The sequence below is a fragment of the Equus caballus genome, chromosome 20 (genome assembly GCF_041296265.1).
Source record: "Equus caballus isolate H_3958 breed thoroughbred chromosome 20, TB-T2T, whole genome shotgun sequence".
NCBI lineage: Eukaryota > Metazoa > Chordata > Mammalia > Perissodactyla > Equidae > Equus > Equus caballus.
Window position 1 is genome coordinate 15,089,318 of NC_091703.1, and position 25,599 is coordinate 15,114,916.

The 25,599-nt window shown below is 47.4% G+C and overlaps 1 protein-coding gene across 4 annotated transcripts in view; it reads left to right on the forward strand.

The window, feature by feature from the left end:
- RNF182 (ring finger protein 182) overlaps nt 1–20,311 on the forward strand; it is a 113,691-nt gene extending 93,380 nt beyond the window's left edge. For 3 of the 4 annotated variants that reach the window (XR_002802138.2, XR_011429514.1, XR_289068.4), the window contains exons 2-4: nt 5,269–5,422; nt 19,793–19,890; nt 20,100–20,311. The gene's annotated coding sequence lies outside the window, so the exon portion shown is untranslated. The remainder of the gene's footprint in view (nt 1–5,268; nt 5,423–19,792; nt 19,891–20,099) is intronic. The other variant, XR_011429515.1, reaches the window with a different exon arrangement.
- Nucleotides 20,312–25,599: the final 5,288 nt, after the last annotated feature.

Sequence of the window (25,599 nt, forward strand, 5' to 3'; positions counted from 1 at the left end):
TACGCCAGAGGCTGGAAAGTAAATCTTTTAATTAACCTTCAGGGAATTTTCTAAGATCATAAGTTTAAAAAAAAAACTGGAGGCAGGAAGTTCCATGACAAAGGTGACACCCGTGTTTTCTCCTCACTTTTGGGCGTGACCACAGAGCAGGGGTGACCCTTGACCCACGCATATGAGGCAGTAGACTGCCATGAAAAGAATTTATTCACATACTTTGGGTGACCCGATGCAATGACCCTGCCCTGCCAAAAAGAACAGAAACATCCAATAAATGTGTTAGTATGATTAGTTTGAAGTTGAAGAGGCCCACCAGCCCTAGGCCAAGTTGTGAGAAGGTGTGTCCACTCCTCCTTCTTTTTGATGTCTTCTCTTCACTCAGGGACCCCTTCTCTCTGCCCCAGGACCTGGTGCCCTCCTGCTGCTCCCTCTTTTTCCAGCGTGTGAGGAGCCCTGTCTTTGCAGGTAGCCCCTTTCACCTCCACTCCCTCACCTGGGCCCCAGGTGTACCCATTGGGACACTCATCCCTTGCTCTCTACTTTCCAACATAATGAGCATTGCTAAGTTCCAGACATGGTCCCAGATGTGTTGCGTTTCATGCCTAAGACCATACTCTACAGTAGGTGTTAGTATTCCTACTGTATAAGCAAGGAAGTTGAGTGAGAGAGGCCAGTGACTTGCCCAAGCATTGCACACAAAAGAGAGGCCAATCCTTTCCTTCCCTCATGTCCTCTTTTCTTAAGGGAGATTTTCTGAAAATACCTTGTGCTTCCTCCCCAACCCCTCCCTAGCATCCTTTGCTTTTTAGACGTAGGTTGCCACCAGTTCCTGTCCATTCTTCCTTTGGGCTATCCAGTCCCACAGCCAGTCAACTCAGGTTCTGCATTTTTCCCTCTGCTGCTTTCACCACCCACTCCAACCCATTCTCCAAACCCTTCTGAGCCTCATCATTCTCAAACACCTCACAGTGCTGACTCTCAGGCTCGATCTGCAGGGCCAGGCCACTTACCTGGAGACTGTGGTGGATGGATGGGCAGCTGGGAAGCCTGATGGAGTAGATCTCCAAGACTATGCTTCTCATGCTCTCCTCCCATCCTCTGCTCTCTCTCCCCTCCGCTTCTCCTTTCTTTCCTCCCCTCCGCTTCTCCTTTCTCTCTTCCCCTCCACTTCTCCTCTCTCTCTTCTTCACTTTCTGGGCTGATCAGATAGAACAGTAATGAAGCAGCAGTAATATCTGTTGCTCTCCTTGTCTAGCTCCCTCACTCCTGATTTCAACACACATATCCCCTACCCCCGCCTGCCTGGCTCTCTACCACATCATCTAGACTCCTCTGCCTGCCTCCTGTGTCAGTCAGGGCCCAATCGGGAAACAGAAACCACACAGTAAGTTGAACATGGGAAGTTTAATATAAAGATTTATTAACTACAAGAGGGGAGTAACTATAAAGATATAAAGAAAGCCCTAAGGCTGTTAGAGAACACTCATGGGAGGACAAGCCTGGAAGGGGGCCCCTCTCCCGGGCTGGTGTTCAGACAGGGTTGGAGAAGGTGTAATCACAGCCTACTGGGTGGTGGGAAGTTCTCTGGGTGGTCCATGGTTGCTAGGCAAGGAGGAGACACCCTTTTGGTGTGGAGACAGGCTGAGGTTGGCAGGAGAGTGCACAGAAGGCAGTGGGGTGTCAGGAGCCTGCTCCTCAGCAGGGCAGTGCAAGAACGGTATGCTCGGTGTCTATATCAGGAGCGCCATGGCCAGGTGGTCACCCTGGGTGACCAGAGACTGGGGCTGGATGATGAGTTCTGGGGGCACAGCTGGGGCCAGCCACTGTGAGTCATGCAGCCCAGGGCGGGGAGAAGACAGCAGCACACCAGAACCACCAAGAGAAGCCCCTTCCTCCTGCACGGACCCAGGGCTCTTTGCAGACAAAGCTTGGTACTGCATTTGCTGCAAAGGAGAAACATTTACAGCTCCCTTATTGCAGAGCAGGTGAAGAAGCGTGGATTTGAGGCTCAGAGGCAGTAGATTGATAGTTGGACCCCGGCCTTTGACTGGCCCCTGGTTTGGCTCACACTGCTTCTCTGATTCTATTCCCCAACACGCATCTTTGGGCCTGTCAGTTTGGCTGTCTAGTCATCTCCCTCTAGTTTCTGACCTTCCTGGCCTTAAGGAAAAGGTTCTTCCTTTTCTCTTCTTGATCAAATTCTACCAATTCTGTAGGCCTGGCTCAAGGCCCAGGCCAGCATCTATGAACTGCCTCCTAACTCTTCTCCTGTTGTCCTTCAGTCTGCTCTGTCACATCTAATTTTTGTCATTTCATGATTAGCTCCCTAACAAGATGGTAAGTTCTTTGAAAAAAACGACAGTATCTCTTTCCCCATGTTTTCCTATGGTGCCTGGAATAATGCCGTGTCCTCAGCAATTGATGTTATGACGTGATTGCTTGATGGCCTGGAAATTTCGGGGTTGGGGAGCTAGTTGGGGAAGTCTCTGGAAAAAAAATTCAGTGGCTACTCCTGTCTCTACATAAAACCAAGACCCGGTTTGAGTGCTCACAAGAGATTGAGAGCCTCCTTAACATGCGGCATTACGTATTTCCCTTCTGTATTAGGAGGTAGAGTTATTGCAATGGCACCAATAATAGCACCAATTAATACCCTCCCGTCCTTCTGTGTACTGGGTGAAGGAGATGTAAAGATGTCAGCAATAATGAAAATGATTTTGCCTACTCTGACCTGAGTCTGGTTAGGAAGGAATATCTTTCTCTTTTTATCTCTTTTTTAAAAACAGAGTTGCTTTCATGATAGAGATTTATTTCTTAAGATGAAATACTAGAGATCATAAAGAAGTAGAGAAGGAGAATGGCCCGGATGCTTTATAAGGGCCCGCTTCCTGGATCAGTGCCGCTTTGTCTTATTACTCTGTGCTCTCCCAAATGGCCTGTAAGTGATTCTTGAATCACTGTGATCTCAGCCTCCATAGCCAGCACTGGGGTATATTAAAAGCTTTGGCCTGTGCAATGAGTCACTTGTTTGTCACACAGGGCTCCTCTACCCTCTCCGCTGGCATTTCTAGACAGTCCTTTATAAGTTATCAATTTCCTTTTTTATCAGAGTAGATCTTCCTTGACAACCTCCTCTTGCTGTTAGACTGAGCTGACGTTCCTCTTTTGTATTTCCTTAGTGTTAAAAAAAAGTGTGTGTGTGTGTGTGTGTGTGTGTGTGTGTAAACATCTGGTATCACTCTGTATTGTAACTGTTAGTTAACTCCTTGTCATTCTGGAATGTGCCATCTTTCATTGTATATTCCCAGGATCTAAACCAGTGACTTACACATAGTAAAGGCTCCATGAATATTATTTGAATGAATGGTTGGTTGAAGGATGAAGCAGCTGGGTATGGTTCTTTCCGTGGCAAACATCAATACCCAACTTAACCTCTTTTAAGCTTAAAAGAAAAGTTGTTGGCTCATGTAGTTTAGAAGATCAAAGGGTACTACTTCAGGCTTCAGGCATGGCTGGATCCAGGGATTCAAATTCTATCATCAGGACTCTATATTTCTCTCTTTTAATATATCTGGGTTCTGCTGTCATCTCAATTTGCTTCATTCTTGTAACAGGTCTCTTCATATGGCGTAAATAAATAAATAAAGCAAGCCACTGAAGGTTCTAGCCCCAGATTTCTCAATGTGGGTGCTATTGACAATTTGGAATGGGTAATTCTTTGTTGTGTGGGACAGTCCCACGCATTGCACAGTAGTTAGCATCCCTGGTTCCCAGCATCAAGTGCCAATGGCACTTCCATACATTGTGACTACTAAATATGTCCCCACACTTCCAAATGCCCATCAGGGAGGCAGTATGGCCTCTGGTTGGGATCCCAGAGAAAATGGCCTGACTCTCTGTCACTGAGTCTCCATATCAGTTCTTGAAAAGGATTCTGACTGGCCTTGCTTGGATTATGCTTCCACCCCTTGACCAATCGTGATATTCAGTGTGTTCAGGAGTTTGGCATAGTCTGATCGGCCAATGTATTATCTATTGTTTATCTACTGTTGTGTAGCAAGTTACCCCCAAAGCAGTTTAAACATTTATTGTCTCAAATAATTTCTGTGGAACAGGAATCTGAGAGCAGCTTAGTTGGGTGGTTCTGCCTCAAGGTCTTTCACAAGTTGCAGTCAAGCTGTTGGCCAGGGCTGCCGTCTTCTCAAGGCTGACCAGGACTGGGGGATCTGCTTCCAAGCTCACCCTTGTGGTTGCATGCAGGCCTCAGTTTCTTGCTGGCTGTTAGGTACTTCACCATATGGCCTCTTCCTAGGCTGCCTGAGTGTCCTTTCCACATGACAGCTGGCTTCCCCTAGAGTGAGTGATCCAAGAGAGAAAGAGGAGAGGAGACGAGAGCCCAATAGAGAAGGCGCAGCCTCTCATAGCCTAACCTTGGAAGAGACACACCACCATTTCTGCCATATTCTATTGGTCACAAAGAGCAGCTCTGGTACACCGTGGGCTGGGGCTATGCAAGAGTTTGGGCCCAAAGAGGCAGGATGATTGGGAGCCATCTTGGAAGCTGCCTCCCTCAGACAACAAGGGCACAGACTGTGCTGGTTTCTGTTCATGGGAGGCAAGAGGACAGGAATGACAGCTCCGGGAAATCACAGGGAGTGGGGAGGGGAATTTCCCAAAAGGGAGTCATGCAGTGTAAACAAAAAGGAAATGTCTGCCACAAATGACTATTTAAATTTGCTTCGTCACCAGTCACTTAAGGCAGCACAGGGGAATATCTAGTGAAAACAGTGCTATGAATTCTTTCTTTCTGTCTGTACATCATCATTTGTCCCTTAAGAATCTTTTTCTATTACAGACTGATGTTCCTGGTCAGCATCTATTTGTGCAAAGGCGTTCACAAGCAATTCAACTGCTGATGTATAAATAGGTTTTGTAGATCTTGGGAGTACCAATATTTGAGTGTGTGTCTCTTATACAAATTGCTTTGACAGCTGTTTACTTTTTCTCCAAAGTTCTCCGTTCTTTAGGGCTCATTTAATTTTTTTGATTTGTAGCAGAGAGAAAGCGTCAGCTATATCTTAGTGGTTTCCACCGGAGAGAGGTGGGGTACAGTCTGGAGCAGCCCCGGGAACAGGATGCAGCTGAACCCACTACAAGAAGAGAGATGACTGTTCAAAAATGGATATTTTGATTCTGTGCATTGGGATAGATTTTCTGTAGTTGTGTTCCTCAGAGACTATGTGGACTAAGTAAATGCTATTTTCTCCTTAGGGATTAAAGACATCCAGAAGCAAGGTGATTTTTGAGACTTCGGTCTTTGGTTGAAGTACTGCCAGCAATGGAGCCATCCTGACGCCCCACTGTTCTCTGTAATGAGAAACCACTCTTTGTCTTCCCGCCATCCTACCTGTAAGAAGGCTGCCAGGTATCTCGTTGCCAACACCCCAGATGGTTGATTGAAGTTTTGGCTTCTTTGGAGCATTTCCTCCAAACTTTTTGGAAAGTAATAATAACAATGTAGGAAATGAGTGACTTGGGAGCTGGATTGCAAAGAAGTCTTGCTAGGATTTAATCACACAAATCGGGGGACTGCATTCTCTGACACTCTCAACTAAGGGAAACAAAGATGCTGAGTGTGAAATCCTGTGTTACTTAAGCCTGATTTTACACAAATCCTGTGTGTCCGGTGGGCACCCATCAACAGTGACTATTTCATGCAGTATGGGAGAGGACATCTCTGACTCAGGGCAGTTCAGATGATCACCAAACTGAGAGCAGGAGTTGTTGGGTCCCTGGGGCAGTTCCCAGGAAAAGAGCAGACCACGCAGTGTGGCAATGCGGCACAGATTTATGCACTGGCTTTTGCAACTGGCTTTCAAAGAATTAGACATTTGAAAATGACATTTCCCCCCAATTTATTTTGTCCCTTACGATTCCCACCTCTTTAACTTTCCAGGTAGGTGAAGAGAGGAGAGCAGAGAAGGAGAAGAAAGACACCATCATTTGTAAATGTACTGTGTGTTCCCCCAACATGCCACCGCAGACTAAAAGGGAGGGAAGGGAAGAGGCTACATATATTAAATTGGTTGTCTTATGCTGCATCTCAGTAGGCTTGATGTTTTATTGTACAAGTCAGATCTGGAATATTTGGGCAAAAAGTTATCTGTGGCTAGCTGGAGCCATAGGGTGGGGGTCGTCCCCGGGGGTACTGGGAGAAGTGGGGGTTAGCGTTGGGATCATCGCTGGCGGAATGAATGGAGTACGGTTTGTCCATATCTGTCTGTTTTCTTCCCCTGTGGGTAGGCTCTAGCTGTTCTTCTCAACTGTGTTCCTTGCCCTGGTCCCTGGCTCCTGAGTGACCATTTGGCAGGGCTTCACTAGAAAGGAGCTGATGGCAGCACTCAAGCCAGCCCATGAGGCAGATAGTTAAAAAAGGTCAGAGTCTCAGGTCCTGGGCTCAGACAGGCCTGGTTGAAATTCTACTAGCTGTGTGAGCTTGGACAAGTTCCTTAACCTATCTGGACTTCCGTTTGCTTACGCAAACAATGGAGATAATGATAGCACCCCCTTCACCCATAGGCCTGTAGTGAGGATCAAGTCAGATAATGCAGTGAATGACCTGACCAGGGAAGGGTCTGCTCTCTTGTTCTAGCACCCAGTGAGGGCCCTCCTCATAGTTCCGTCCCCTCTCACAGCCCCAGGAGCTCCAGAGTACAGAATGGCGGAGCTGGAGGGGCCCTCCTCCTTACAGGGTCCTTCCCACCTTGGCTCTTAGGGGTCAAAATCCAGTGTTATTGTTGTTGTTGTTTGATCAGTCTTCATTGCTTTTCTTTCAGGGGCGGGGGAGTTTGTAATGGTCCACACGCTTTCTTTTGGGGAGGAACGCAGCCCTTAGAATTACCTGCCACCTGTAGTTTTACTGGAAGAGGCAGAGCTCCGAGAAACTGCCGCGTCTTCCCTGAAGAGGTTTTGCCACAGGAAAGCTTGACGAGGCTGCAGGCAGACAACTGTCATCCCTTGATCAGCTTTTTTGTTACAGGAAGAAAGGTCGTCATTGTGAAATGCAGCCTGTAGGGAGTAAACAAAATACTGCCGTGCTTAATAAGCCGTCCATTCATTTTCTTAATCTCCTGCGAGGTTTTTTCTTTTTTAAATGAAAAAAATCATTTTGTCTACTTTCTCCTCACTGAAAGACCTTACTAGAAGTAATATTCTGGGATGTTTGGTCCTGCGCCCTGCTGTCTTCTCCCGAAAGCTCTGCGTCAAAGCACAGCGGCCAGGCTTTAAAACTCCGAGAGGGATACACGGGCCGAATCAGTGCCCGCCCTGCATCTTGCTGGCTGCGGTTGGGCACGCTGGGCAGGCTTTGCCCTATACCCCAAGACATTGGCGGTGAGTGTTTATGCACAGAGCTTTATGCCAAGTTCCAGCACCGTTGGGCCCCTGTCCAGCCCTGGACCACAAAACTGGACCATCAGTGCCCAAGGTGCTGGAAGCGCCCCTGCGGGCCATGCTGATCAGGTGAGGGGGGCCCAGCCAAGAGGCCCACACGTCCCCAGGCCCCGAGCTTTCAGCCCCGCAGGCTGGTGCGGGCAGGAACAGAAGGCCCAGGAAACTCGTTCCTGGCAGCTGTCAGGAGTGAGGCGTGCGCAAGCAGAGGAGCAGCTGAGCAGAGGATGGGGACTCGCTCTTCCCTGGATGCTGAGGGTCAAGAGGAAACACTGAAAAAGATGTTTGGGGAGCTCTTCCTTCACAATCATGTTTGAGATGGAATTAAGGGAAAAAAAACAGAGAGTGGGGGACGTGGAGAGATTAGGATGACAAAGTGGCCGGCACCTCTTTTGCTCCCTCCTGCCTCTCTGTGATGTGTCAGCAGAGCGAGCCCGCGTCTGCCTCTCCGCAGCCCGCTTGGGCACGCACCGGAGCAGTGCAGAGGCCGGAAGCCCCGGGCTGTTGGAGAGACGAGGGTCATCCTGAGCCTGTGGAAGAGCGGGCCTTTGAAGCCCAGCCCCCAGCCCCTGCTGAGGTGTGGACTCCAGCCCCCAGCCCACGAGCCCAGCCTTTCCACCCATGTTAGGGACGATCTTGATGGCATCCTTCCACTCATCCTTTCGTTGGCTTGCGTTTGCGGCCAGGCATAGACATTGTTTTGATCTTTTAGCATTTGAAACATTTTTCTTTCCTTCTTTCAGACGGTGTCTAAATGACACCACTGAGTGAAACCGAAGCAGTCAGATCTTTGGCCCTGTCTAGGGTTTGCAGATGAATGACGGGGAAGGTGGCTTCCTTTGCCTACCCTGGGCAGTTAATTCACTCTGGCATCAGTGAGCTCACCCCTTGGGACTGGCACATTAGCGACCTCACTCTAATAACTTTTCAGGCAGAGGCAGAAGTGACAGCCCAACCTGAACCATTATGTCACTCCCCAACCCTTGCCCGGTGTAGACAGCTTCTGATGGTTCACCCCTGCATCTCAATACTTGCAGGGTGCTGAGCCTGGCACTGCAGCCTGCAATAATCTGACCCCTCTGGCTTTCCAGCCTCTTTCTGTACCCCACCTTCCTGTAGCCTATGTTCCAGGAAAACAATCCACTCTTTCCTGAACATTCTCTGCGTCTTCCTACTTCTGTGCTTTTACTGAGGGAATTCCCTCCTCTGAAATGCCCTTCCTCTATCTCTGCATATTGAAATCCCGTTATCCTGCTGGGCACAATGCAAATGCTGTTTCCTTGAGAAAGCCTTCTAGGATTTCCGAAGCCAGGAGTGATGCTTGGCTTCATTATGACTTTCTGAACTCACATCTCCTGGTCCATCTCTGACCATGGTTAATGCCCCCAGCCCTCATCTTTGGTGTGGGTCTTCAGCTTTCTGGACCAATTTTTATTCCACAAACATCCACTGAAAGTCTTTGAGTTCCAGCTACTGTGTTAGATACCAGCAATGAGGTGAATAAGAGACTGAACGTGTCTTTGAGAATGTAAAGAATCCAGTGGACAGACAGGCAGGTAAACACTAATAACAATGAAATGTGCTGAGATACAGGAACTGGGTTCTAGGACTGCACGGGGATGGACAAGGGCCCAGAGCTACTGAAGTTCCCGGTATGTTCAAGAATGGTCACTAGTCTCTGAGTGACCAGAGGAAGGGCCTATGTTAGGAGGGTGTTGGGAAAAGAAGCTGGAAGACCATTTTCGTGATGGTTAATTTTGTATGTCAACTTGGTTGGGCCATGGTACCCAGATATTTGATCAAACATTATTCTAGATGTCTCTGTGAAGGTTTATTTTTTTTTTAGATGAGATCAACATTTAAGTCAGTGGGCTTTGTGTAAAGCAGACTACCCACCATAATGTAGGTGGGCCTCATGCAATCAGTTGAAGGTCTTAATAGGAAAAAAGACTGACCTTCCCCGAGAAAGAGGCAATTCTGCCAGCAGACTGCCTTTGGACTTGAGCTGCAACATCACTTCTTCTCTGTGTCTCCAGCCTGCTGGTCTACTCTGCAGATTTTGAACTTGCTGGCCTCCGTAATCACATGAGTCAATTCCTTAAAATAAATCTCACTCTCTTTCTCTCTCTCTATACACACACACCCCACACACACACATACACACACATCCTTTTGGTTCTGTTTCTCTGGAGAACCCTGACTAATATAATGTTGATCCCCGATTGGTTGTGCAGGCAATAGTAAACCATCAGAAGTCATGAAGCCGTAGTGATGGGTCAGAGCTGTATTTAATAAAGGCTCCTTTATTAAAAGAGCAGGTTCTAGTCCTGAGCCAACTGCAGTTGTTAGTTTGGGGTACCCAGCAGCCATGGGTGCCCTGCCCCTCCCTGGCAGCAGTGGGCTCCTGTTATGTCAGCCGTTGTTGAGGTCTTGTCCCATTACCTGCAGTGTTGGGAAAGCTGATACTTTCTCTCCACTCCCAGACTCAGGTTGGGCATTCTTCCTTAGAAACTGCTGAGACCGTGTTCCGCCTCATCTCTCCTGCTCCCTCCCATCCGTCAGAAGGTTCTGCTCTGCCCTGCCTGCCCTAGGGAGCTAGCCACTGCATTCTGGATGCTGAGTGAAGGAACTGAGCCTGTGGATTAGGAGTGTCCCCAGGCAGAGATGCTGGCCTGCGCAGGGCCTGTAATCATAGACGGGTCCACATGGGGCCTGTTGGATCCCATCTACTCACCAGTGGGCATTGAGGAATGAGTGGCATCCATAGAGTGAGGTGGGAGGGGCCAGGATATGGCTGACGAACTGCAGACGGTAGGACTGCCCTGTCTAGGGTGAGCGAGGGTCGGGCACGCTAGGTGGAATAAGCAGGGCCAAGGAATAGCCCAGCTCCATGGAGTGGACTCAAACTCGAAGGGCAGGGAGTGCTCAGACTCAAGGCATTTGGGGCTTGCAGGAGCCCAGAAGTTCGGGGTCACTGGTTCCCCATCTGGAGGTGTAACTTAATTCCACATCACGTTCGCATGAGGCTGAGCCTACTGATTGTTTCCTGTTGCCGTCAGATCAGGCTGGGGAGCCAGAGGGGACCAGCAGTAGAGGTGGCCGTGGGTGACTGGAGAAGGCAAGGGCAGGGAAAAGAGGCAGGGCTGACAGTTGTCCCAGTGTCATGTAGACTTTCTTAAATTAGCTGTGGGGAGAGGAAATAGGAGAGAAGAGCCAGAAAGTCAACAGTCAGACTTTTCCGTACCATCTGTGATGGGAAGCAGGAAGCTGCCAAGAAAAACCATGTGTTAGAGCTAATTGGTAGAACTGGAAGCAGAAGTAACAGCCAGCCCGCTAAGCCAAGAAGCTTTCCTCTTCTCTTTTCTTTTCTCCTTCATTCCTCCCTTCCTCGCTTCCTCCCCACATCCCTTCCTTCCTTCTTTCCTTTCTTACTTCTTTCCTTCCCTCCCTACCACCTTCTCTCCCCTCCTCTTCCCTTTTTCTTTCTTTCTTTCTTTTTTAAACACATAGCTCCTATGGAGCCTCAAAGTAATGGTAGTACTAAGAAACTACAGATCTAAAGATTTGGGATGATAAGAAAGGAAGCATGTCAGCTAGGGAGCCAAGATTAAGCTGAGTCACATTTGATAGTTTAATGCAAGGAGGTGCTAGCTTTGGGTATGGGAATTTGATTTTTTAAAATCTTGCTGCAAATTGTATTCCTAATTTGTAACACCATTTAAAAGATATTACTTTTCAGAGAAAATAATCACCATTGGATCATTGCATGCCTTAGTTTCTTACTTCTTTTTGTTACTAGGAATAGTCTAACCATGGGGCTATGTTACCATGTCAGGCTCAACTGCCACCTTGTGTAGCGAGTACTCCATACCTTGGAGGAATTAAGGAGTATTTAGATGAGTACCTGAAGGTTTCAACCTTATTCACGTACCTCAAAGGCCTCTTAGTACTTCCCAAGGGTGAGTTTTCCCATTTTTCCCCAAGCAGATGTGGGAACCGAGGCTCTGAGGAGTTGTACAACTTGAACTAAATTGACAGCCAATGGTGTGCTGACCCAGCATCTCACTAGGCTTGTGTGATTCAGAAACCTGTTCTCTTTCTGCCACATCATCATCATCTTCCCACTGCCTCTTTACAAATACTAAGGGACCAGTGGATTTTATAGTCAAAAGAGAATAAGGAAGCTACCTGGATGCCTGCAATGGGCACAGGGTGGGGGAGGGCAGCATGGAGGTGGGGAACATTGACCCTGATTTGCTTTTAGCCCATGTGTCATTCCTCTAGCCTTCTGCCTCTATGGATGCAGAAATCTCTGCCCTAAGCAATGCCCTGGTGACATTATGCACAGGCATGGCATTGCCCCAACACGGTGGTGCACCTTTAAGCACAGGGCAGCCCATTCGTCCCCCTTCTCTCCTGGTGCCTGTGATTCCTTCTCAGTGTAGCCTGACTGCCCGGCCCCATGCACCCTCCCCACAGTACCTCCAGGAATCTCCCTTCATCTTGCTCTTCCATTCACGCACATTTAACAGAGTGACCCACCCAAGGACACACAAGCTTGTCACTGTGGACTGAGAGCAGTCACAAGGGTGGTCCCAGCTACCTGGTCCAGGGGTCTTTCCTTCCAGGAGCTTGATGCTCAGAGGAGCATCCTCAAAGGGCCTCTCCAGTGTTGGCAGTATGAGTCCACTTTGCTTTTTTTCTTCAGTTGAATCAATCACTTTTCAGCTCTCTGTTGCATGTTATTAAATACAGCTGAAGTAGAATTATTGCCCAGGGAGCAGGACACAGCTGTTCTCTCACTATTGATGCATCAGATCAGTAACTGGTGTCCGTTTTGGCAATATAGACTCTTGACACTTTAAACGTTAACAAAGAACATCGTTTTCTATGACATGAAGATGCAAACTGGGTGTGCGTTTCTCCTTGTGGTGAAATACACTAAGTCCTGGACTGAAAGCAGAAAACCCAGACTGAAGTTCCAGCGGCTCGACCTTGGATGGTTTGCATCACTTGGTTACCCTCCGTTTCTTCAGGCACAAAACGGCAACAGGTGGTGTGAACTCCTCGCTGGGCAGCTATGAAAATCAAAATGCGATCATTATGTGAGAGAGCTCTGCACTCTATGAGAGCTTAGGCAGATGTCAGACATCGAAGGTTAAGAAGTGTACCACATGCTTTCTCCTCCAGGATCCACAGCTCGCAGCTCAGTCACTCTCATGCTGGCGGTGAGAACAGGTGGAGTGTAAACCACACCAGGCCCCTAAATGCACCCTGGAAATTTTTATACTCTCACCAAACCTCACATCCATGAGAATCACTAACAAGAGCGTAAAGGCTGATAGAATTGTTTCACTTCCAATGGTATAAAGGAAGGAAAAAACCAATTGCATATCTTACTAGATACATATTTTATTTATTTATTGTCAGAACAACCGGGGAGGGAGGTGTTATTATTTCTGTTTAAAAGTAAGGAAAATGAGGCTGAAAGAGGTTGTGGGTGTAAAATGCATGGCATGGTGCCCTTCCATGTTGAGTCTGTGGTAGACACTTGCTGTTGTTCCTGTTGCTGCCAGCAGCCTGGGTCCTAGGGGTCTCCGAGCACAGGGTAGAGTATTTCCTCTGAATCACGATGATGAGGATGTAAAGACGGCTTGCATTTACATAGCCTCTCAAAATTGACAGAGTCCTTTTCATTCATGAGTTACACCAGTTCGTGGAGTTGGCCCTGGAGAAACAGGCCTTAGTTTCCTTATAGGAGGTTGATTTTTCTACTTCAAGAAAGAGACGGACTTTCTGTCTCCTTGCAAACATCCGTGCTTCCATTGTGTGCCACCCAACAGAGGTGTGGTCATGGTGCACAGCCCTAGGGAGAGCGCCCCCTATGTCCTCTTGATCCTAATGCCTCCAACTGATTCCAGACCTAGAGATTGCAAGAGAGGCAGTGAGTGGTGTGGGGGCCTCTGTGAGACGTTCCATATGAGGACAAGGAGGGGCTGGACACATACCTCCAAAATGGAACACCTTCCCCACGAACTCCAGCTCCTCATTCCTGGACTCTAGAGAGTTTCTCATTTTGTTGCCGTCTCTTTGCCTTCCGCACTGGGTTGAATGGTGTTCTCCCTCCGCCTCCCACAAAAAGACACATCTACCAGGAATCTGTGAATGTGAACTTATTTGGAAAAAGCGTCTTTTCAGAAGTCATTAAGTTAAGGATCTCAAGATAAGATCATCCTGGATTATCCAGATGGCCCCTAAATCCAATGACAAGTGTCCTTATAAGAGACAGAAGAAGAGGAAGATATGGACACACAGAGGAGAGAAGACCATGTGAGGACAGAGGCAGAGATTGGAGTGATGCAACCACAAGCCAAGAAACGCTTGGAGCCACCAGAAGCTGGAAGAGGCGAGGAAGGGTTCTCCCCTGGAGCCTTCGCCAAGAGCCGCCCTGCTGACACCTCGATTTGGGACTTCTAGCCTCCAGAACTGTGAGAGAATACATTTCTGTTGTTTTAAGGCACCAAGGTTGTGGTAATTTGTTACATCAGCCCTAGGAAACTCATACATCAAAACATACGTGCACACGATCCTGACGAAAAAAAAAAACGCAGAAAGGAAACTGTAAGTAGGGAGAAATACTGAGGCGTAGCCCCACCAGGTCTCGAAATTTAGATCGTGAAAAATTCATGTGCGTAAAACAGCATTGTCTCCCCTACTTGGGAGAGAGGTCGCTGGAAAGGGTTTCTCCTCTGCTACTCTCCTTTTGCTCCTTCGAAAGGGTCAGGGAGAGGCTGCTGGATTCACTCAGCTGTTCTAAGCAGTTGTCCCCTTTGTGTTTCTTCCAAACTCATCCATTCCTCTCACTCACAGAAGGAACTCGCTGAGCAAAGCCTGACATTTTCAAGTTCTTGGGTCTGCGCCTGGAATCAACAACCCTCACCAGGTGGCCTGAACCAACCCCCCAGATGTCAGCGCAGAACTCCTTCAGCTGCCTGGCTGTGGCTTTTCCTTCCCTCCCCTGAAGACAGTGCGGCGTGTGTCAAGGCTCCATGTTAACCGATGAATGATCTTAGAGCAGAACCGTGAATACTGTGTAAGCCGCCCTAGTGGCTTCAGGAGTGTCGAAACGAGGATGGCCCCCTTTGCTTGGGAGGGCCAACCTTCAAGAAAGGTTAATTAGAGGCTATGGAGCAGCTTTGGTGTGTCTCTGTTTGCTGGCCAACATTTCAGCTTACCTGAAGCCCACGTGGGCGGCAGTCTGACATCAGAAGGCCCCCGTAACCATGGAAGGTCCAAGGTTTACAGGATTGGGAGGTTTACACTGCCCCAGCGTAGCTGACGTCCTGAGTTCATTGAATGAGCCAGACTTGGTGCAGCCTAAGCAGAAAATCCTGTTGCTTCCTCCCTCGCATCCACACCCTTTCTTCTCCAACTTTCTGACATATCTGTCCGATCCCATAGCTTTCCTGCTCAGTTTTAGATCTTAATGAGCAGTCTCACTTTTAGGTTTAAAAAGTATAGTCGAGTCTAATATCGAAGCTTTGGTGTTTCCAGTTTAAAGCTTCTCAATTGGAAGCCCGCCCTGGGGAGAATAGCAGTGGGGTCTGCTTCTTCAGGATTTCCTCTTCTTCGTTCTTCCACTCATCTCCCACTCCCTGGTGAGGGAGAGGAGGAGAGGAGAGACGGGGCACAGGAGCCCTCGTCCTTGCCTGCCTCTGAGAGGGCCAGATGCCCAAACTCTAGCTCTGATTTTTATGAGTTCTTTGAAAATGTCCACCTGGGGAGTCCCCTTTGGGGGTGTGCAGCAGTGCAGGTGGTGCCCCCTCAGACTGATCATTTTTATTTTCCTTGTCAGCTTCTCTTTCTGAAGGTTCACCCTTCACAGACTGTTCTTTTGGGGTCACTTCCTGCTGCAGGCAGGCCGCTTGGGAAGGTCCCTTTCAAGACAGCTCGAGCCTCATGACCTGCAGGGTCCACTCTGGTCCACGGGAAACACTCATTCACCCCTCCAAGCTTTAGGAAAGCAGACCACTCCCCCCGCAGCCTGCTTTCTCTCCTTGCTCTCACATCAAGGGTGCCTCTGGTCAGATTTTTGTTTTCAGAATGCTGCTGGCAGGGGTTAGGCACCAGTCTCTATCTGGGTGCTCCAGACTCCCGGGGCACATCAGGTTCTCTAGGCAATTCCATTGAAGTCCCCTCACCTGGCTTCAGGAAGGGAGACAGACCCCCTCCTTTCCTGCCAGCGGGAGGGAGCACACAGCCCCCCAGACGCCAGAAATCCTCCCCTCCACTCTTCTGCCTAATCATTCTTAGCCCGCTTGTGTAGCCTGCAGGCGATGAGAGGCTTGGGGTCACAAACTTGGTTCAGGGCGCCTGTTAGAAGTCCCACAGAGATGGTGCCGCTCCTTCCATTGAGCGTGGATGCACTGGCCAGCTGTTTTTCCCCTCCTTGGGCTGTCAGCAGAGGATTCACTGATTATGCCTTTGGAGTATTCTCGTTTCTTCAACCTCTCATGCCCCTGGCCCTCCTTATGGTCGTTCTACAGCCCCTGTTAAGGCCTGACTGCCTGATGCCCACGCCTCCTCCTTCAGGACGCAACAAGCTTCCCCACGGGATAACTGAGTTCCAGTCCCGAGTCTTTCTTGAGACTTGCAAACTCTGCTATGGCAGACCTCAGCTGGATGTCAGTGGTGTCTCCATTTTTTTTTGGTTCCTGAAGACTTCTAGGAGAGAGGGCAGAGATGGGGTCGGATCCATGGAGAGGGGGAAGAGGGGAGGGGGCCTCTGAGGTCTCGGTTACGCCAGGGCCAGCTGTTCGCGTAAGGTATATAAAACAAAACTTAGGGGGTTGCTCTGTGGAGTGCTTCTCTGGCAGAACCCCCTGGTCTAGTCTGTAGGAGACAAGACGCATTCCTCCTAATAGCAATACTTTGACCCCAGTCCTTGCCGAAAAATGACCTAGGGCTATGATGTTAAGACTGGTCAGATTTTCACTTCCCAACGAATGGCGGCACCACGTTCAAATCATTGTTTTCTGCTTCACTGCAGAGGAGCATTACATTCACTGTATCAGAGACAAGTGGGAAGTAAGATGAGGAGTGGGGAGAATTCAAGTGGGCAGGAGTTGGAGGCAGAGGGAGGAGATGAGCCCATCTCCGGAGAAGATGGAACTTGTGTTCCTCAAGTGGTAGCTTGAGTGGTTCCTCAAGTGGAACCATGAGCGGTAATGTTTGGCTGTAGTATATTGTGCAAGTGGGGTCTTAGAGAGCAGGGGCAATGGCGAGGGGTGAGGTTGGAGGACCAAGCAAGATGCCAGTTATGTGAGGCCTCGCTGGTCACACCAAGGATTCTGAATTTCATTCTGAAGGCAATGGGAACGATTACAGCATTTTAAGCAGGGGACTGACGTGATCAGCTTTATGTTTTAGAAAGAGTACTCTGATGGCAGCATGTAGAATAGACGGGATGGGGCAAGACTAGCCAGAGGGCGGGGGTACCAGGTAGGAGGCTGTTGCAGAAGTACAGGGAGCAAGGATGAGCCTGGGCTAAGGCAATGACAGTGGAATAAAGAAAGAGGGATGAACTTGAGAAAGAGCCAGGAGATGGAATCAGCAGGGTGGGAGCTCTGGAAGTGGGAGGTAGGGGAGAGAGAGTCTGGCTTGGGCAACTGGGTGGATGGTGGTGCTCTTCCCTAAGGTGGGGAACACAAGAGGGGCACAGGTGTGTAGGGGGTACACAGTGTGATTTGTTTCCTGCTGGAATCCCCCACCCTGTCAAGGATGGTCCTGGACCCCCTCATCCCCACGTTATTTTCTCAGACTAACAAAAGTTCTTGTTCAGCTCTTCTCTTTCTTCTCTCTTACCTTTGCTTATTTAGCACAAAGTTTTATGACCTAATAGATTGAGGAAAACATCACCTGTGGTGGAGATTGGCTACCTGTTGATCTTCTTTTCTCCCCCTGGCACACTGGGAGAATGCATGTCCCAGCTTCTCTTGTAATTAGGTGGGGCCCTATGACTGGGTTTTGGCCAATGGAATGTGGCTAGAAGAGATGTAAGCTCCTTCTAGGCCTGACATGAAATCCCGTGTGCAACAGTCCATGTTCTCTCTTCTCCATCTCTGACGGCTTTGAAGGCCATGTGTTTAAGACGGTGGCAACTCAAGATGGAAAGAACTTAGATTCCTGAGTCATCTCTCAGAAGAAAGCCACCAGTCTGCTCTGGATGTGACTTGAGCAAGGAATAAATCTATACTGTATGAAGCCACAGAGATTAGGGTGGTTTTTGCATGGTTATTTCTCCTGACAAATGCTGAATAAGCATGAGATCAAGGTTTTCTTCTAGGATCAGTAAAACCTCTCTTCTGCTGATTTTCTGTCTTGAAGCTTACTGGAGCCCCATCTTTCATGAGAAGACAGACTGCACATCAGCACAGCTTTCTACGGCAAAGCACATCAGTCTCTCCTTGTGATACGTGGAAACTAGAATACATATATTCTATTTTATATATACAATGTTATATATAATACACGTGGTTTGTTTCTAAAGCTTATTCTTTTTCTTTTGGTGAGGAAGATTGGCCCTAAGCTAACATCTGTTGCCAATCTTCCTCATTTTTTTTCTTCCTCCCCAAAGCCCCTGTACCTAGTTGTATATCCTAGTTGTAAGTCCTTCTAGTTCTTCTATGTGGGATGCTACCACAGCATGGCTTGATGAGTGGTATGTAGGTCTGCGCCCAGGATCTGAACTGGCAAATCCCGGGCCACTGAAGTGGAGCATGCTAACTTAACTGCTACAGCACTGGGCCAGCCTCCCTCTAAAGCTAATTCTTGAAGTATGCACTTGATATATGTAATATTATACAACATATTAATATTGTATATATATGTATATAATATTGTATATTTTATATATATATAGTTTGTTTCATTTCTAAAGCTAATTCTTGAAGCATGAGCTTGATGACAAGTACATGCTTTGGCGAAAGTTATGTGTACTAGACCACACGCAAGAAAAGTGAAGTAGAGAAAAATCTTCACACTTCTGGACAGGACTGATTGTGAAAACGGAGAGTCGGATGATAGGCTTCGTGGGGCTATGCCCGCGACCCCTCCCCCTTCGCAGTGCTTCTCTTCTGGGGGAGCGGCTCTGTGTGATCCCTCACCCACTCATCACCATCACCAAGGAGACAGCTCAGTGTATCTTTCCTTTCCAGCTGAAGGGCCCACGTGCAGGCGGTGGGCACTCAAAGGTTAGGATGACTTGAGATGAAAGTGAGCTCTGGAGAAATCAAAACCATTGTGTATGTAAACAAAATACTGAAGTATCAACGTTTGATTATTTTTCTCTTCTCCAAGAAAGGGAAGTTCATTTCGTCCCACTCTAATGATTTCGTGATGTATTCGTAGGAGAATGGAGCGTGGAGAACCAAATCTCTATGAAGGGCTCCCGAAACCATCAGAAAAAAACCCTGGAGAGTGTCATATTCTTTTGAAATTATTCAAATACAAAAACAAATGATAAGAATTTGTTTTTTTCTAGCTTATAGTCATCTGGGAGAAGTTGAAGTGGGCCTGGTGGTATCGAGGAGGGGAGTGATGGCTGGCTGGGTGGAGACAGAAACACATAGAGATGGAAAGAGAAAGGAGAAATGCTGACAAGAAAAGTATCTCTCTGCACACACGCACATACACACACACACACACACACACACACACCCCTATAACTCATTTTACAATAAGAAAGTATTATCTGAAACTTCTCTAACATGTTTTCCTTTCTCCCCAGGGTCTAGAAACTACAAGTATTCAGGAGAATTCCTCTTTTTCTCATTTTCTGATAAAAATTTCAGGTTAGAAGCACCCAGCTACATGTTTTGATCTGACCCTTCTATCTATAAATGAGCTGGGGTACTCCTCATTTCTGAAGTATAAAGTCATTCCCTCCTTTTGCCATTCTTACAAACTTTGCAGGCTAAAATCATAAACTTGAGATTTAATTTTTGCTGATCGTTGCTGGGAAAGCCTCTTTGTTCATCTGGATTTACACTCTGGCTGCCACATGAGATCTAGTTGGGACTGGAGCTAACTCATGGTTTGGAGGCTCCCTCTCCACAGTTTGTGTTCGTTTTGTTTTTGTTGTTAAATCTGACGTCTTCCAGTAGAGCTTGGGAGAGGAATCAACCAGTTGGGTGACCTGGAGCCCTTCATTTTGCTGCTCTGCACTGAAGCTCCAAGCAATTATGTAGTTCTCATAGTCAAAGATTCGAGGACCCCGGCTGGCCGTTAACTGCTCTAATTTGTGGGTAATCTTTGCCCTCTTGCTTTCTTTTCCTTTCCTTTTTAGGCGATGACCCCTTTGCTTCTGGACTGCTATGATCACGAGGATGCCCAGGGAGAGGGGAAAGCTGGGACCATTCATTGAGCTGAATATGATAAGCTTTGGTAAAAGGCTTGGGCAAGGATGTTAAATGCTGTCTACATTTAGATGACTTATGATTCAAACCCTAGTTTTATTAGATTATTTGTGAATTTAAATTCTAAAGTAATTTAGTCAAATGGCTGGTAAAAATATTTTAAAATCAGTTATGTTAGTCTGACATCATAGGAATCAAACCACATTAACATACTTTGAATTTATTTTCTCCTTCCAGGTAACCATGCTGTCAATATAGAAACTTCCGCCTGATACAGTGGGGAGGCTGGGAGCATGTGCCGTCCAACATACCAACGAAATTTAAACTGGACTCCCTCACCAGCTTCAGTTTTAATATGATGAATATATGAGGCATTACATGGAAATAATATATACTTGGTATATTTGTACTTCTAAAATATTTAAATAAAGTGTCTTTGTAAATAAGAAGTTGACTTTTTGAGATGGTTTTATTTTGAAAATGCATATTACAAACACATTTCCTTCATTACTACTTCAAAAAAACTAATATTCGTAATTTTTCTACTTTATACCCTATGAATTGCATGGCAACAAGAGCACAGGATAAAATAAAAGCCCCCATCCCCCCAAATTGCATTCTACAGCTAGACCATGAGTGTTCTGGGGGTGTTTATACGCTCCTGTATGTGCTGTGTACATCTGTAAGTCATATTTCAAATTCTGCACAGAATGAACTTATCAGCAGTCTTTGCCCATGGCATTCATTGCCTCTGACAGATCTGTCCCCTAGCTGGTGTTGATTTCTCCCTGCAGTGTAGGGAGATCATTAATCTTGTATGTTCTGTTACTCTGTGGCGTTATTTTTTTCTTTACTGAAATTTTAAAACAGATTGTGCCTGTTTCCACTGGCCTTTGAGAGATTTGTCATAGGTCCTCTTTTAAACAGGTTGTGTAAAAGCCAATTACTTGAGTAGAGCTGGGGTCATGGGCAGTAATTCTGTCACCAGGATGGGAGTCTCGATTTCATCATCCTTCGCTGCATCAGTATTGGGGAGGGCATGGCCAACAGAAACATTTATTATTAAGCATCTGAAGAGATGCTCTGAAACCATCCTGATTAGCAATTCTTCTCCAGGCCTGGTGAAGTCACTTCGTCCTGACTCCTGAGCTGCATTGATAAGGCATTGGGGACACTTGCCCAAACCGGCTGCCAAGAGCAAGTGAGGAGAGAATGCCTTGGCCCAACTGCTTCTGTAGATCTCGGTAGTTGAACCCTGCAATGGGCAGTTCCCTTGGGTATGGAGAGAGAAAGGGCTGTATCTGCACAAGCAATAGAATTCTCTCGTGAAGACAGGTGTTTAGAGCGATACCAGGACTTGCTGAATGAAAGAATGGGTGAAAAAAACAATCTTCTTTAGACTCAGTACGTGCTTCCTTCTCCGCGCCTGGTTATTTGTTAGTTTCTGTCTGAATTGTTTAGGACATTATCTCAACTGCCCGTTTTATATAAAGTTTCCATTTTCTCTCGTCAAAAGGCTTTTGCTTTAGTATAATTATTTAAAAGTGGCAAAGACATGCTGTTTATTGAATGTTTACACAGCTTCTCACCCCACATTAAAGCTCTTTGTAGGATTAAAAGCAAGTGATGATAAACCTTCAGAGAAGAAGGCTGCATGCTCCTATCAGACTTAATCCTCTATCAAAATGCATGTCTTCCACGTTTCTTCCCCTCAGGGCCAGTGCGGTGACTCTCGGGGCCCAGTCTGTTGGTTCTTTTAATCTCCCAGCCTGCCTACATTTGGCACCAAATAGAGAGATTGCTCTTCTACTTTTACAAATTCATGCTGAACCCTTCTGTCCTCAAACGTGACACCTTATTTGGATTCTCCCAGTTAAGACATTGCTGCTCATTCTCTGGTTTCCATCCTTCTTTTTTTGGATTTGATGTGAGGTGCTGTGTGGTCTCGGGCCGTGAAATTGGATTCTCTTGATAACAACCTTGGCTCTGTCCTGGCTGTACTCAGGTCACCTGAGTGTACATCCTTCTGGTTATATTTGGTCCCAAGACCTTCCCAACCCGGTGCTGTCCCCTCCAGCATTGATTCTACCAGGTTCAGCCCAATCCTTTGGGACAAGACAAAAGGCCCAACTAATAGGCAATTAACAATAACAATGGAATGTTCATGATTAGGAAAGAGTTTGATAATACATTGGAAAGAATCCAGTGATGTCTATGAAAGCCCTCGTTTACTGTTGATTTCTATACCCTTTAAAATATATTGTTACTGATAAAGGCAACAATAAAAATAAGTAGCTGCTGTGTTTAACTGTATCTGTGTTTTAACTGTAGTGGGGATTTCTACCTGAATAAGAGGCACCGAGACGAACAGGCAGAGACTGGATTCTCATCACGACCTCTGAGCTACCGAGGGAGCATTTGGCCTGTGGAGGTGGTGAGCTCTCCAGCATTTGCTGAGCTCCTGCTCAGTGCCTGGAAAGGGTTCAGGGACCAGGGCTATGGAGAAGAAGCAGATAGACACAGAGCCTGCACTCATAGAAAGTATATTGAGCGGGAGAAGAAAAGAAAAAGGAAATAAGCAAATACATAAATAAGAAATTATTGGGTAGTCTGCCGCAGGGACTCTCCCAGAGCCCTTGAAGGTGAACGGATTGCACCCCCTGCCTCCCTAAGTCTACCCCTTCTAAGAGCTCTCCACTCAGTGTTGCCCTCTGCCTCTGAGCTCTTCTCACCACTAGGCCCAACAGGCACGCCCCAGTCCATAAAGTGCTACAAATTCTGCCCGCATTTAGGCTCTCTGGGCCTCTTTTTTCTCATCTATAAAATGGGTGAGTTAGACTTGACCTTTAAGGTCTTGCCCACCTCTACAATTTTGAGGCTATGAGAAACTGAGGTGGGTGGGATGGGGACAAAAGTGACTTTTTTTCTTCCTTCTATGCCTAGAAAGATATGTTACAAGAGTTCTTTTGAACAGATATTTTTAAGGTTTTGAAGTCAGAGACCACATTACCTCCCCCGCCCCAACAATTCCCACTGTCCCGAAGTCCGCCATGTGACAATTACCGATTTATTGCCTCCCAAATCCAAATTCACCTTTCAGTGCCTGCTCCTGCTCTGCCATAACGGCACAGACTCTTTAAGAGCTTTTCTCCTGTTCAGCAGTTTGATGTTAAGTTTTGTCAGTAGAGGATGCTGGAGGGGTCTTTTCCTGGTTCTGGTGCTGATGTAGATTTGCCTTTCCTTGCTCCTACTGCAGTGTATTCAGCAGCGCAGGTGCAGAGCGTACAGATCCTTGGTGAGCTCGCAGCCCTGGCCCAGGCCCTTGCCTGGCAACCATCTCACAGGGTCCCACACGCCCACGCAGACACTACCCACTCCAGGCTGTGCACTGTCCTGCCAGCCAGCCAGCCAGCACTGCAATCCTGTCTCTTGAACTCCCTCCATGTACCCACCTGTTGGCCTCACATCCTGTGGCCTTCTTCAGCGCTGGGCTCCTGCTGAGCACGCTTCCTCCAGGGGTTGACTTGTGTGGTGGTGGCACAGTGTCCTCCAGCGTCCGGCTCCTGCAGAGTGCACTTTCTCTACCATTTGGCTGCGGCAGCCCTGGGCTTCTTCAGAGCCTTCTTCTCCAGTTCCCTTTCCAGCAGGGCTCAGCCACCAGCAGCCTCCTCTGGCACCTGAGGGGGCAGATTTGCAGCAGGTCAGGCAGTGACTTCCCTTCCAGTCAGTGAGCTGCAGCTCTGGCCTCTCCAAGGAAGTCCAGATCTCAGCTCTGGGCGTGGGCCCTTCCTTGGCTGGTCTAGCTCAGCTTACAGGTACTGCTCCTGGATTCTTTAGAACTCTCTTTAATTCTCACTAGCCAATCCCTCTCCTTATTGATCCCCAGTTAATAATTCTTTATATTTAACTTTCCCTGTTCAAGACACCATGTGGCTTTTGCCTCCAGCCCCAGTGACATTTTGGGCTGCATGTTCCTTTGTTGGGTGGGGCTTTCCTGTGCATTGTAGGATGTTGAGCAGCATCTCTGGCCTCTACCCACCCGATGCCAGTAGGGCTTTCACAGTTGTAGTGATAAAAAGTGTTTCCAGACATTGGGAAACGTCCCATGGGAGGCAAAAATCTCCCGATTGAGAACCATTGCCCTATCTCAAATCTCCCATCTGTCTTATCCTATTTCCATGTTATTTGTCTTTGCAGCACTGTTCACTACCTAGTAGTATGTTTATTATATGCATGTCTGTTTCCTGTCTGTCTCTCTGACTGGAATGTAAAGAACATAAGGGTATGGGCTTTGTTTGTTCCTGCTGTAACTCCAGCACTAGAACAGTGTCTGACACATTGCAGCTGCTCAGTCAGTATGAATGAATGAGTGGGTGTGAGGAGACAAGATTGGAGAAGGCAAGAGAAAAGTGCAAGGCCCTGAGAAGAAAAGGACAAGATGTAAAGGGAGCTGGAGGGAAGGCTAGGAGGCCAGAGGACAGGAGACTCTGCACAAGGAAGGGTGTGGGCGATGAGGCAGCTGGCAGCTCACAGGGCATGTGGACCAGGGAGATGCCCACTGGCACTTTGGTTGAGTTTTGCTGTGCAGCAGGCAACAGAGCCCTGTTTTTACCCAATCTTCTGAAACGTGTCTTTCTGTATACTGTGTAATGAGCTTTTTCTTTCTGGGAATGAAGGCGATTCCATGACTTGCCCCATGGCTGGCACTTGTTGAGGACTGACCTTCAAGAGCACTCAATCAAAATAAGTGACCCAGAAAAACACACTTATCCACAAGGAAGCCAAGTCACATCACTGCCAGTGACACTAAGCCGGGCTCAGTTCTCCAGGTTGATTTTCTTTAAGGTTCGCTTTCTCCCCAAGGAAGCACAAGGACCACAAGAGGCTGGTAGCAGAGGTGACACTAATCACCCGGGTGTAATGAGCAGTGCAGCGCCCTAATGAACAGAAACCATCGGCTCATTCACAGTTATTTTTGAGAAAAGAATTATTTTGCTTTCGTTCCGCTGGTCCATTCATTTTAATTAAATGAGATGATAATGGGTGTGAAAGTGTTTGTTACAGTACAAAGTTCCGTAAAACTGTGGCCGATTGATACTGTTACTGCAAGAGGAAACGTCTGCTTTCTTTTAACCAAGCTTTGCACAGGAGCACGTCAGAGTGTTTGTTCGCCACTAAAGTGAAAAGGGCTTCATGCCCCCTGGGGAGTAGATTCTGCACGGTTGACTAATGATTCCTTTTAAGGAAGCCGGCCGGTCCTTCTCCGATCCTCCAGAGGGGGTGCCACTGCGCCAGACACAGATACTTCCCAGTGTCTCCTGGATACGCCCTCCGCTTGAACCGGAGATTTCCCTGGGGACCCAGAAGCTTCTGTCTACTGTGACTCACCAAAATAGCCTTCTCAAGGGTGTCTAAGCAACAGAATACGGATGCGGGACATTGGGAAGATAAGATGGGGTACTGTTGGAGCTGTTTCAGCTCTCTGTTGTATAAATACACGCTTCCTAACTCACTAAGTGCTCGTATATGCCAGTGGCCTTTGATGATATTTTCCTGTTCCATCTGAGAGATATAAGGTCTTTGAACAAATACAGATCAAAAACGGATGTTTCATGATCACAAAGGAAAAGAAAACAATGACATAAAATACCCCACTATTATGGGGATTGCCAGTTTCTTTTCTGAAGGATGATTTTAATAATGGGTACACTATGTAGACACATAAAAGCATGGAAAA